Source organism: Anser cygnoides, chromosome 5, assembly GCF_040182565.1.
Source record: "Anser cygnoides isolate HZ-2024a breed goose chromosome 5, Taihu_goose_T2T_genome, whole genome shotgun sequence".
In the NCBI taxonomy this organism is placed as follows: domain Eukaryota; kingdom Metazoa; phylum Chordata; class Aves; order Anseriformes; family Anatidae; genus Anser; species Anser cygnoides.
The window spans coordinates 64464796-64479201 of NC_089877.1; the positions used below are offsets into that span (position 1 = coordinate 64464796).

General features: G+C 44.9%; 1 long non-coding RNA gene across 1 annotated transcript in view; it reads left to right on the forward strand.

The window, feature by feature from the left end:
- The first annotated feature begins 7060 nt into the window (after nucleotides 1–7060).
- Nucleotides 7061–14406, forward strand: part of LOC106046968 (uncharacterized) — a 278491-nt gene continuing 271145 nt past the window's right edge. The window contains exon 1 of the long non-coding RNA XR_010832089.1: nucleotides 7061–7869. This is a non-coding gene — a long non-coding RNA (uncharacterized lncRNA). The remainder of the gene's footprint in view (nucleotides 7870–14406) is intronic.

Consider the following 14406-nt stretch of genomic DNA (forward strand, 5'->3'; position numbering starts at 1 on the left):
ATGCTGTGCTGATGTGGGGGGGATGCAGGGGATATCCCCGCATTGCTTGGTGACCCTCTGCACCTCTGGGTGCTGCCCTGTCCTTGCAGGAAGGGCAAAAGGCTCCTTCTGTGACCATGGTTTCATTCTGGGTGCCGTGCTGTGCTTTCCTTGAGCTGTGTACTTCCAGAGTTTTGAACACAGACCAGGGTCTGACTGTGATAATAACTTCATTGCATCTCTTTGAGCCTGTAAGTTGGGGGATAATGTTGTCTTGTGGCTCCGCACTGTAATGTCGTCTTTATTGGGAGCTGCTTGAATTCAAGCTTTTGCAAGTTGTCTGAAGGCTCCTCTTCAAGTGTTGTTTCAAGTGACTTGGTACAGAAGCGCAAGCTACCAGTATATGGGTTAAACGTGGACAAGTGTAATATTGTGTGGAATATGAAGATGTCTTGTGAAAAAGGATTTGATAAGCACATTCAAGGGGATCTATTTCTTTTTTTCTAGCATATCTGTTCTATTTTGTCTTGTAACAGGGCTGCAATTGTAGGCTTGAATGAGAACATAGATTTCCTTGCCAAACAAATCTCAGCAATTTTCTCGATGTTGCTTTTTATCTGAGGACAAGATAAAATTAGATGTTTGATCCCTACATGAACTTGCTATATCTTCTTAGCTATCTCTTGTATGACTGCAGGAATTGTCTAAACCCCAAATTCCCTGGCATGGTAGGAACTCCCCATCTGTTGGGAAGTGTTGTTCGGTGCTGAGAGCTGCAGTCCCTTGCTTTCAGCATTGCTTTAACTGCCAGAGCCCAGGTCTTGCCTAGCTATGAACACATTCTGTTTTTGTCAGTGATGATTCCTGCCTAGTCCCTTTTCACCTGTCATTGCCTGAGCACTTGACAAAGGATGCCACCTTTATTATCCTTATTTACAACTGGGAAGACCTAGGCAGAGTGCTGGAACATCATAAGCAGCCGTGAAACTTTTCCTGCTGCCAGAATAAAGATACCAGGGTTTGGCTTCTGCTCTAATGCAATCCCACGCGAAACATTCCTGAGAGCAGCCCTCCTCTTTCAGGGGAAAATGCATTGTGGTGTTCTTGTTGTTGTGTATAAACTGTGGCCATCAGTAGCATCTATTGTCAAGATGTTTCTTTTGGAGAGTTTTTTTCTTTTTTTTTTTAAATGTGTGGCAGACTGACTCCAGCTGCTGTGGTTAAGGGCAAGTCCATGCCCCTCAGGTGGGCCTCAATTATTTAGAAGGATGCTGGCCTGTTCTGGGTGATGGTGAGTTATAGAGATGGATTGGTGACTCACAGACAAGCATTTGTTGCAGCTGGATCTTATTGCTAGGATAATACTGGATATATTACCAGGTAACGAATGAGGGAGAGGTGTACTGGAGAGCTGAAGACAGCAAAAGACAGAGGAGAGATTTTATAGGAACCTACACAAGGTAAGTGTTTGCTGCAGGGAAGAGATTTGTTTAAAGAGCAGTGTGTCAAGTTCTCTGTTCTGTGATGGAGCAAAAATCAGAGAGCACAGCTTAGGCAAGGCAACCTTAAATCAGTGTACGGGATGGTGCTGAATTTCATCCCCTTCTTGATGACTTTTTTGCACAGTTTTATTGCTAATAGGTGTCTGGGCCAGTGTACTGGGAGAGGAAAGAGAGTCTTTTCTTGGGCTGAGATGTGAAGCAGCCATCTCTTGTCCCCGTTTCTGCTTCTGGCAGGTATGGCTCCAGAAATACCCTTATCACGTGGCTTCCCCTGTTCTTGAGATTAACTTCTTGTTTGCTTGGATAAGATTTGAGGCTATAAATGTGAGATTATAAAATTGCTTGGCCTTGGAGATATTTCCTAGTCAGAGTCATCAGCTTACACAAATCCTCTTTTGAGCTCAGCTGTAACTCCTTTCCATCCACCCCACAATGGGTATTTGTGCAAGTCTTCATTTTGTGTGCGATAACAACCTCACGGCACAAACCCCCAGTGTTTTATCACCTGTGCTTCTCAAATAGATGTTTTCCTTATGAAGGCTTCATGGTTTTGAGGGAGACACGAAGTGCTTTTTGTTTTCTTCCCCCATCCAAGGTCCGGTAACGCAGCAGATCACCACCAGCAGCAGGCTGCTCCGTTACACGTGGCAGCCTCCTACTCTCACAGCATGCCCTCTGCAAAAGCGCTCCTCAATCCTATGAAACAAGGGCACTCAACACTTTCTAAAGCAGAGCCTTATAACTGTACCAGATACTCGTTTGAAACAGTTGCGTGCTGTATCTAGGTATGATCCGATGTATCGGTGCTGTATTTCTTTATTACAGTCTGTGTTTTTAGCAAGCTGAATAGCTCTCGGGCTCAGTAAAGTGCCTTCCTCTGTGTTGCAGCCTCCTTGTGTCTCAGCTGCGTTGCTTTCAATATGCTTTCGAGGGAGGATGGGATGGCTGGTGTGGCTTTATGACAGCTTTGGGTCTGTAGATTATCCTGGGCTCTTCCAGTTGCTTTCTCCCACCCTGTCTCAGCTTTGCCAATTCTGCTTTAACCCGTTGAGAGTAATCACTGAAATCTCTTGACTGAGCTAGAATCACCTGAGGTGTGACTGCTTGATTCCTAAACACAAGGCGTAGCTGTGGCTATTGTGATTTCCACTAGTTTTACATAGCAGAACATCAGTTCCTGAAGGTGAGCAGTGCTTCATTATAAGGAAGTTTGGGGACTTACAGTGCAGCTGTGCAGAGAGCAGAGGAGCAGCTTTGTGAAAGGGATCTTTTGGGGAAGGAAGAACTTTGAAACTTGGCTTTGTTGTCAACGGAAAACTACCTTACAGGAAAAGAATATTATGTTATTTCAGTGATAATACATTATCAGTGAAAAAATGCTTGTATTAAGGTATATCTCTTATCATTGATCTATTTTTCAGTACTTATTTTGAAATATTTATGCCGCTTAAAAACGAGGAACCTCAGAAGAAGGGATGCTGGTTCTTCTGACAGTACTATCTTGTGTTTTCTTTGTACAGCACTTTTTTTTTTAAACTTTTCTGCTGGGAAAAAGTTGCTGCAGGACTTTGTGCCCAGCAGCATGTTGGAAGGTCAGATCATCCCCCTCTAGGGATGATGCTGATGGCAGGGCTGGCTGGAGCACAGCTGGAGGTGTCCCTGGAGGTGTCTGTGTCCCTACCCAGCAGCAGAGCTGGTGCTGACACAGAGGGGTGTGATGCATCTTGCGGTGCTCTTCAGAGATGCTGTTGGCCATGCAAATTGGAAAAGGTGCATTTGGGGGATGCTGTTTCTGGGCTTAACAGTTCTGCCTTCCTCCTGGGTGTGTGATGGTGGCCCTTGCTCTTCCTGGGGCTGTCTGCTCCTGCCTGCAGGGGTCAGTTCCCCCCAGAAGCTTTGGGGAGAAGTTTCTCACACACCTCTGTTTTGCAGCTGCTGGTTTGCTTAGGAATTGCCTTGGAAGGTGCGTGGTAAGACCCAAACAAAGGTGGAGGTAACTCTTCCTTAATGAGAAGCAGAGTCTAGGTTGCAGAGAAAAGAAACAAAAAGAAAAATTAGATCATTTGGCAACTTAATTAGATGCTGTGCTCCCTGAGTATATCAGTACCCTGTCGATGTCATTGACTGTGTGGTGCCATCAGCAGCTTTAATTCTTCTGGTATTGAAATGATCCAGTACAGGATAGGAAGGAGAGGGCTCAGCTGCACTACTATCATTGGAGAAACAGTGAGAGCAGAGTGGGCAATAAATTACATCCGTCTGCTGCCACCAGCGGCTGTGCACTATTAAGCCACTAATTTTTGTCTGACTTGGTAGGAGAGCAGTGCTGCTGACTGCTGCATTCCTGGATTTCAGGCTAAAGTACTTTCCATTAACAAAGATGAGGATATATTGACTTGAACTGGAAGAATAATTGTCTCCTGCGCATTTAATTGGCTCCTCACATTCACCCTTTGGTGAACTGATCTGCTATGGGGAGATCATTGTCTCTTCTTGGTTCTTGATGACTTTCTACTTCTTAATGGTCACTCTAATTGCAATGGATGGTGGAATATCTTTTTGCCAAAGGTATGGCTAGAGCATCAGACTGCATTTTGCACAGCCTCGTAGCGATGATTGCTAACTATTGCCATATTCAGCTGTATGAATGGGTGTTTTGCTTTGTTGCATTGGAGAAGGAACTTAATTACAGAGCTGTGGATGTTGTGCTTGCAAGTGCCAGCATGTCCTACGTGACAATAGGAGATTCGTTAGGAAAGCTGCTTTGTAATACAGGCAATATTCCCTCTCCTCTGCCTGTGTATTAAGTCATTGAGCAACATAAATTTTAACCTATTATGAAAATAAAAACTTAGAAATCAGCTCCAGTTTCACACACTTGCAGTGATGGCTCAAAATTAAGAAAACAAGCTCAGCCTTGGCAGGCTTATAATACGATACACGCTCTTTGTCAACCCATTTAATATGTGTTTATGGTTATCAGCTCCAATAATAATGACTAAATAAGCAACTAATGATGTTGAGTTGGAATGGGCTTAAGACAGAAATACAATGTGAATATTCCAAGTCTTGAAAATTAAAATTGTTTCACTCTAATTTCAATAGTAGTAATAATGAAGTGCTTGAGAGATTGTGTGTTGAGCTGGAATGCCATGAATGCCTCTATGGCTCACATCACATCTATAAATGCAATTAAAGGCTGGTATCAAACTGAAATGAAGAGTGGAGCAGATATCTGTAGCTCCCTTGATTTTTGGAGGCAGCTTCAAATGGAGAACTGGTCATCAAAAGTTTGGACAGAAATTTCTGTTTATGGTACTCAGGGATGCAGATGGCAATAGGGTCTGTGCTGGGAGAACTGGAACTAGTAGGTAGCAAACTCCACTTTCTGTCATGAAGCTTTGGTATCTGTCCTTTGTGGCTTCTAAAATTTATTTTAGAATGGTTTATTTCACAAAATGGCTTATCAGAACACTTTCTGCATTCTTACCTCTTCCTTGATTATTATCTGTACCTTGGCAGTATTTGGAGTACTGGCACAATGTGGCCACAGCTGATTATGCCTATCAGCTGCATCTTGTTTCCCCCACATATGCTCCCAACCCCGCAGTGGTGTCCAGGACCAGGCAGGCCACGGGATTTACCCATCCTTTGGGAGTCCTGGGATCGTGGGAACTTCCCCAGCCTCTTAAGGCACATCAACCCCAACCAGAATCAGATGGAGAACTTCCACCTCGGCTGCAGAGAAAGTTGAGGGGACTGTGACTTAAGCAAGAACTGCAATAATAAAAATCCCTCTCTCCTGCCACCAGCTTCTCCTCTGGTTGACTACTTTTGCAGTCCAGCAGCCCAACCACCCCTGTCCCATCTGAACAGCAATGCCATATAGCTGGGTCCTGTCAGATAACCCTCTGCAGCTTGGGTGATTAGTGAGGGCTTCAGCATCTGGAAGACTGGCCATTGCCCTATCCAGAACAGATTTTCTGATATCTGTCACTTAGACCTGGGCTAAGAATATAATATAACATCAGGTGTCCATTGGCTGTTTGACATCTCCTGTTTCAGACCAGCCAGCATCTGGCAGTACAGCAGTGAGCAGCTGGGTGCTGTCCCCCCTTCGCAGTGCTGCTGTGTTACCAGGTAATGGCCCAGAGAGAGGGCTTAATTAGAGAAATAAAAATGAGTAATAAGACAAATGCTGAACCACCACCAACATTCTTTCATAGCTGAGCTCTATGAAGACGTGATGGTTAGAAACTAAAGATGTCCTTTGCATGTTTGTAACCAAGTCTGCTCAGCATCTGCAATGGCAAGGCCAGGTTGGGTATTAACAAAAGCAGATCAAATCACACTAGTCTCCTGTCGACCTAATACCAGAAAAAAGCTGATATATGCTGATGCTTAATACGGAACAAAAAAAAGGCGTGTGGATCCTCAGGCATGTTATTGACTCTAAGTTTGCTCTCATTAACACACATCTCATTTATATATATTTTAAAGGAAATCTTTTAAAATGTTATTTGTGCTGCTTTTGGACTTGCCAGGGCCTGCTGGAAAGTGATGCATCCCTAAAATGATATATTCCAATAATTCATCAGGCCCAAATCACATCCTGATGATGTATTATATTAATACATCATCAGAAAAGCAGCTTTCTGATCCCTGGAGCTTTAATGATGTATTTGTGTGAACTCTGAGCAAAAGGCCATCCTTCTGCTGATATATTACTTAATGGCATAACCAGACCTGCTTGGCAGATGTGTGCTGTAGAAAGCAAAGAACCTGGATTTCCTAATGTGAGCTGGAGATGGGGGATACAACTTTGGCTCCTGTGTGCGCATGGTGAAGTCAGGACAAATGTGAGAGTAAAGCTCCTCTGGAGTCTGTCTGCAAGCTGATTTAGGGACTTGCACCAGCTGAACTGAAATGCAGGGCATTAAATGCTACTTGTGTTTGCTTGAGCTGGGTAAAAGACACGGGATAATAACTAGCTTAAAGGCTGTTTTTTCTTGTGGCCTGGAAAACAACAGAGGAAACTCTGTTAATCTTGCATTTATGTGCTCAGAGGTCTTTCTTCCAGATGCTGTGGAAGGTGTTCAGTACTGCAGAGTATTTAATTCAGCCTGATAAAATGTTTTTCTCTATATTATTCCTGTGATGTTTCTTCTAGGGCAGTTGAATTGCATCTTCTGCATGTCTTCTGTGTTTTACAGACCATGTTAACTATCACATACAAGCTGGGACTAGTGTTTGTAACACTTCCATCCTCATGGTGTTGTGTGCTTCTCCACAAGGGTACTGCCCCTGGATGACTAGTGCACTTTGCCAAAAGACAAATTTCTCTTGGTAGTATTCTTCTTCTAGGACTGCTCTATTATTTATAAATTTTTAGCAATTCTTCTCCAACTCTCAGAGTTCAGAGGAGGGTTTGTACGTCTTCCTGCTGTGTCTGCTAAATTATAAAGAGTAATGTTAATCCCAAGAGCAATTGGAAACTTCTGTCTAACACAGGAGTGACTCATGGGGTGGGGAGGAGACTGACAAAACCTGTAACACTGATGCTTCAGCGGGACTGGTTTTGGCAGATAATTCTGCTGTGCTGGGCTTACATGGCAAGGGCTTAGTTGCAGGGGGGCCGTAGGGATGGCCTCTGTGATCAGAGCCCAGCAGATGCCCTGTATCAGATCAGAGCCAGGTCCAAAAGGGACCTGCTGCTGGCCAGAGCCAAGCTATGGGCAAAGCTGGTTGCATCTCTGGGAGGGCAGATGTCAGAAAGGGTAAAAACTGTGCTACAGAAGCTGGGAGGTAGGAGTGAGAAATGTGAGAGAAGCAGCCCTGCAGCCCCCAAGGGCAGTGCGGCAGGAGGTGCTCCAGGCACGCAGCACAAGTTCCCCTGCGGCCTGTGGAGAGGCCCCAGGTGGAGCAGGCTGTCCCCCTGCAGCCCACGGGTCCCACACGGAGCAGATCTCCACGCTGCAGCCCGTGGAGGAGCCCCCGCTGGAGCAGGTGGATGTGGCCTGGAGGAGGCTGCGGCCCATGGAGAGCCCCCGCAGGAGCAGGCCCCGGGCCGGAGCTGCAGCCCGTGGAGAGGAGCCCACGCAGGAGCAGGGGGTCTGGGGGGAGCTGCCGCCCGTGGGGGACCCGTGCTGGAGCAGTTTGCTCCTGGGGGATGGACCCCGTGGTACGGAGCCGTGTGGGAGCAGTTCTTGAGGAGCTGCTGCCTCTAGGTGGCCCCCACAGGCTCAGTTGGGGAAGGCCGGCATCTTGTGAGGGAGAGACTGCGTGGAGCAGGGGCTGAGAGGGACCGTGAGGGAGATGAAGTGTTTTGGACTGACCACAACTCCAGATTCTCCCTACACTGAGTCAGTTTTGCTCATGACTATAACTGGTGAGTGATCTCCATGTCCTTATCTCAACTCGTGAGCCCTTTTCTATCATATTGTTTCCCACAGCTCCTTTGAGGAGGGGGAGTGAGAGCAGTGTGGAGGAGTTAGGCCGAAACCACCACATCTACCCAGCCAACAAGCTTTCTCCTTCCTTCGGGTTCAGCTCTGTCTCTCCTTGTCTCTACTTGGGGTCGCTTCTGGGATAAGTCACGATCCAGCAGGTGTCTTCAGCTGCCTCACAGCAGAAGAAGGGCATCCCTTAGTGTGTGGTAGGCAAAGCATGCCTCATGTGGGCTGTAAGGGGACCTTGGGGCCATCGCTTGTCAGCGCAGAGCACCAACTGATGGGGAATGTGGGGAGCATTTGTATTGGATTCAGCTATTTTTCTGCCAGACCTGCCACTTTATGGCTAGTGACCATGCAAACCCTACTGGTTTTCCATTCCAGGAAAGCTTTTTAGGTTTTTTTGGAGATAATCTTCTTAACTCTTTGCTCCCTCGGAGCTCACAGCAGAGGGATTTTTCTTGTAGGCTGCAGGCCAGGTAGTAATGACATGGTAAAGTAGAAGTAACACCAGCAGCTGTGTGAAATCTTACTTATTTGATTTTGATTGAGGTCACTGTTGGTGGGGCACTACAATGCCCAGAATCAGATCTATTTTTCAACATTTCTGGAGAGTTCATGTCCCCGCCTCCTGTTGTGCGATGTAAATAACCTTGTTTGGAGCCACACTTCTCATTCTTTGCATCTCCTCAGGTGGGAATCTGCTTGCGACACGGAGCTCTGTGCTCTGCTCTGAGCTGATCCTGGAAGGAACTGTACAGAAAGGCTGTATTGTAGACACCTGAGTGGTCTCTTCTGCCTGGATCTAAGTAGATCCTGAGTGAGAAGTGGAGGGGATAATGGGCCCTGGTTGAAGTCTTGGCAGGTGACATTGATTTTTTTTTCCCCCCCCTGTCAACTGATGCAGTCGCTCAGTCATAGAAGGTCACCAGATTGGTCAGGCACGATTGCCCCTGGTGAAGCCACAGTGGCCATCTCTGATCACTTCCTTGAGCTGCATGTGCCTTGATGTTGCTTCCAGGAGGATTTGTTCCATGATCTTTCCAGGCACAAAGGTGAAGCTCACTGGTTTGTAGTTCACTGGGTTTTTCTTTGTCAAGATGGGGGTGATGTTTCCTTTTTCTAGTCATCAGGGGCTTTACCTGACTGCCAGGACTTTTCAAATATGATGGAGAGTGTCTTGGCAACGACATCAGCCAGTTCCCTCAGGATGCTGGGATGCATGTCATGTTCTCAGTGTATTAATGTAAGCGTTCTTAGTATACTGTAACCTGTCACCAAACATCAGCTGAGGTGTGGTAGCAGGCTATATATGTGCTCTTACTGTGCAGCAAAATCAAAATAATACCACTTCGTTCTTTGTCACTGCAGGATAAGCTCAACAGCATTGGTTTTCATGTAGTGTTGGTCAAGGCTGCTTATAAAGGAAAATCACACCAACTCAGTAGCTATATGGTAATTTAGAATTATAGAACGTCCTGAGTTGGAAGGGATCCACAAGGATCACTGAGCACAGCTCCTGGTTCCACAGAGGACCACCTGGACCACCTTAAAAATCAAACCATATTTCTGAGGGTGCTGCCCAAGTGCTTCTTGAACTCAGCTTAACAAGCTCAGGTCAGTTGTGCCTGAGCCTCATGAAGTGGAATTGCGTTTTGCTCAGGTGAACTCAGTTTTATTGGTATCTATTGTCCTTTCAGACAGATGAAGGACACATTTTTCTTGAGGTACCTACAGTGCCCATTGAACAACATTTTTTGTGTGCTTGGGGAGTGTGCTCCCCAGGCCTGCAGTGGGAGGTGGCCTTTCCTCCAGCTCTGGAGCATGCTGGCGGGTTGGAGTGCCCCAGATATATCAGTGTCAACCCATGCTTACTTGCTGGGGTGGCCTGTGCTGGTTAGTCGTGGCCAGGGCTGTGTTGAGGCCTCAGTTAGCAGCAGACATGCCGTGTGGTCTGGTAGTCCTTTCTAGAGAGGCTTCAGATGTACTCTAGCAAAGGCAGTGACACCCACCTTGCATCTGGGCTCACTTAAATAAAAAGCGGAGGCTGAACACCCAAAGTGAAGAAGGGCTGAGTGCTGTCAATTCAGCTATGTTAATAGTAAGCATGGACACTGGAGGACTTCGTATGAGCAAGCCTGGCTTTCCACTGCTGTGTGGCAATGCACTCTGAAAAGCACCACGATGGTCCACCTGGAGGTGGTGGTCTAATGGTCACTGCAACCACGTTCCATCATATTCCTATAGAAAGAATCACATTCCCTTTCTATTAAAAGCACTTCTGAGGACAAAAATGATTGTGAATATTTTGGGAGTAGTCCAAGCTGACAAGATTTCTTTAAAAGACTTTCTAAAATGTGTTTAGGTCTCTCTTCCTTGCTGGCAGTTGTTTGAAACGATGAAAACCAAACCCAGATCCTGCCACAGGGAACAGACATGGTGATTTCTGTGCCCCTTTGGCAATAGGGGAAGGAGACAATGTGAAATGCAGTTACGCGGCTGTGCAAATGAAGTGCATCTCCATACCTCAGCAGGGTAGACTCACTTTAAAAGCTCATGACTATTTGTCTGTTGAGTGTGGAGAAGATGATGTTCTCACCCCTGGAGCTCCTGACGCAATTTCTCTGAATAGAGCCAAATCCTTGTATGGAGTGGGATTCACTCACCCTTCCTTAGGTAGGTTTTAAGTGTCTCTACGTAGGCTAGTCACCTTGGGTCCATTTACAGTCGATGGAGTAGAACAGTTGTCTTCAAAGAGTGATTCATCATCTCTTCCAGCTGACGTCTAAGGTAAATCAGATAAATCACCTCTTGCTAGTGACTGGCTTTGAACTCCAAGAGTGAGGAAGAGCAGCAAAGTTAGAAGTGTAACTGTTGGTCATGTGAAATTGAGATACATCTTACCTGTTCTGTAAGTTCCATAAATATCACAGGTACCATGGCATTTTGCACCAACGGAGGTTTACAGCATCACTTTAAAAAATGCATCAAAGCCTACCACATCTTTTTTTCTCTGAAGCTTCTCCCCTCCTTATGTGTTCTCCCTAGACATTATCAGCAAAGTTTTTTCTCTCTCTTATTAGAGGCTCATTTTTCTCACTAAATTGGGTCCATGAGCTGACTGGGATATAATTGAGCCAAGCAACAGTTAGTGTGAGTAACCTATGACTGAGCCCAGAGCAAAACAAGAAGGGAGAAGATTAGCTGCCACTGAGTAATTCAAGTTCCTGAACAAAACAGGAGATAAAGAAGGTAACAGCTGGGTGGTGAGTAAGCAGAGGCATTACTAGCCTCAAAGAACTGGGAACATAATTATAGGGGGTCCTTCTCTCAGAGCAAAGGAGAGCTGAACATACCCCTTTAGTGGAGGATTCAGGTTCCCCCTGTGGCAGGATGTCGAGGCTGTGCTACCAGGGACTGTCACTACTTACCCTGTCCAGCTCTGTGTGTGTCCCAGAGAGCACCTCTTAGAGGAGGGCATCTTTTCCGTGGTGGCTGCCTGATGCTCACTCAGCTCTGTGACAACAGAGCTGAAAAAGAAAAGTGCATCTGACACTCAGGTGGGCTCTGAAGTTCCCTGTTCAGCTTGGACAAGAGGCATTGAACGTGTTTATTACATTGCCATTGCATACACTAACAGAATGTCTTGTATATTTGTATATATTCCATTAGTAAATCTAAGGAGCGGTAGGAAGCTACTCCCACATCAAACCAGCTGTTTAAAGTTGTTTTAATGCTAAGTCAGATGTCTTAGTACAACTGCTTGTTTTCATAGGAGGCCAAAGAACCTCTTTACAGGAGCCAAGAAGTTAGTCTTTGTACACCTCTAACAAAGGGACTGGGCTTGATCTGTGTGAAAGACAAGCTGTGAGTGAGGCACAGTCAGTGCAATCACACTTCCCTGTTAAGTACTGACAGGGAGCCTTGGGACAGCAATGTTGCTTTCGTTTTTGTTTTCTGAACACTGGGAAGGATTATACAGGATGTAAGCCACTGCCTAGGTGTCATAGCCACCAACGAGGGGTGATTTCCTTTGCAATGACAACATCTGGCACTCTGGAAGTGCCTCCCACTGAAGGGCTGAGATTCACTTGAACAATCAGGGAATGATTTAGGTTGGAAAAGACCTTCAAGATCAAGTTCAACCGTTGACCTCACCTACTGAGTCCCAGTGGGGACTTGTCCCGTAGTGCCACATCCGTACATCTCTTAAATATCTCTAGGGAGGGGACCCCGTCAATTGCTTGGTGCCTCATTGCAATGCTTGACAACCCTCTCCATGAAGAAATTTTTCTTAATATCCAATATAAACCTCCCAGGCACAACTTGAGACAGTTTCCTCATGCCCTACATCCAGATATGGCTGGAAGGTTGCCCCTGTCATGAACTTGCACCCAAGGAGGTGCCAGAGGGGCTGATGGTTGATACTGCATATCAAAGACACTTAAGGCAGTGGAAGAATAGTTCTTGTCTGGAAAGAAGAACACCAACTAGTCACAGCCAACGTGGGACCTGGGGAGGGTGGACATGGTCAGTGCTTTTGTCAAAGACAGTTGTTTGGCTCTTTCTTGTTAATTCCACTACACAGTTTGTGATGTGTTTCACTTGTGAACTGAATTCTTCAAAGCTCTCACACAATATTGAACAAAAACAGATGGGATATAAAGTTAAATGAAAGGTGTGGGATTTTTTTGGTATCTTCTTTGTGATGACCTACGGATGGGGGAAAAAAGATTAGGCAAGTCTTGTAACTTTGGTTTTGAGGTTATTCTTCAGCTTTTAAGTAGGAAATCTGAGCTTGGCTCAAAATATTCTCCTCACAGTAGCATATATTATTGCAGTGTAATGTCATGACAGGCTAATTGCTGATAAACACTATGAGCTAGCAATGATGGATGGGGCAGAGAAAGGATGGAGCAGATGACCTTGGAGCATTCAAAGGTAAAAAGACACAAGGGCTCAATTATTCCTTTCCCTGCACTCCCTCTGGTACCTTGATACTTGGTAGTACCCTTATAAATTAAGGCAGAACTTGGATCTGTTTCCCAAAGCAGATTTTCTGTATGCATTTTTTGGGGGGGGTTCTCTTTAGGGAATGTCAATGGTAGGCACAAAGTGTCAGTAACCTACAGGTCGGCAGAATGATCTCCTCATAACATATCCAGAGAGCAAAAAACTGTGCCAATGGTCTTATCACACAAAATACATCAATATTGAGTAAAATCGGAATATACAGTGGGTCAATCTGGCTATTCCTATGCTAGCAAACTAGGCAACATCCTTTTTGAACATGTGGAGGCTATATTTGCTGTTACTACTCCATGTGTTTTACCTTGGGGTAGATTTTTAGAGGACACTCAGTGTAATAGCAGGGTTTTATCTGCTGTCTATGTATAAAAAAAAAAACCCACAAAACAATAGCCCCAACCAAAAAAAAATCCACAAAAACGAAAAAAACAGTCAAACAAAAAAAACCCAACCCCTTGTTTTTTGGTAGGGATACCATCCTGAAAATTGGATTTTGGCAAGAAAATATTGGAGGGATAAAAACTAATTTTGTGTGTTTTTTAAACTTAGTAATAATTAAGTACCCATGCAAAACTGATGCAAGGCATCTATTGCAGTTTTTCATAAGTACATGTGTGTGTTTCTCCTTGGAGACTTGTGCCAGGAAGGGTCCCAGGAACATGCTTGACCCAAAGTCTGTGAAATATGTCACTGAAAGTGACTGGGGCATTAACTTGCTTGAATGATTGGGTGGAAGCAATCCTGCTGATAGGAATAGATAACACAACAGTTAAGACTCAGCATCTTGTCCTGCAAGTGATGTCTTTTAATTTCAAGAATTCAAGTTGACAAATGGATCTGTACCACACGAGCTGTTGTGATTGCTTCTGAAATGCTTTCCCAGAGCCTAATGCACCTGCTCGGTGAGAGCCTCCTGGAGTACAGTTTTATCTAATTGTGACGAGGACAATTATGAAACGCATCCATTACTTAGATTGCATGAGTCCTGTCAAAATTGGGACCTATTATGTGGGGAATGATACATGCATCGGATACTTCTTTTTTTAGCAAGCTTGTTGGGAAACCATAGCAGATGAAAGGTAGGAGCTGGTAGGAGAGATATAAGGGAATATAGGGCTCACAAACACTTTGCTTTTATGCTTCATGAACAATTTTATGCTTATATGTCTCTGTTATATGATAAAACTTAGAGTGCTTTAATTAAATTAAAGCCCCCAAAACAGGACTTGACTGAGATATGAATTATTAATGTTGTACTGACTGTTCACTTAACTGTGGTTCTGGAGTTTTAAAAAAATGTTAAATACCAGGTTTCCTGGTAAGGACAACACGAACACTTAAATGTTGCTTGTAGAAGCATATGTTATTTTACAGCTTCTATAATTGTATGATCCAGGTAGGGAAAAATAGCTTTCTAACTGAAAAAAAAAAAGATATTGGAAAGGCAA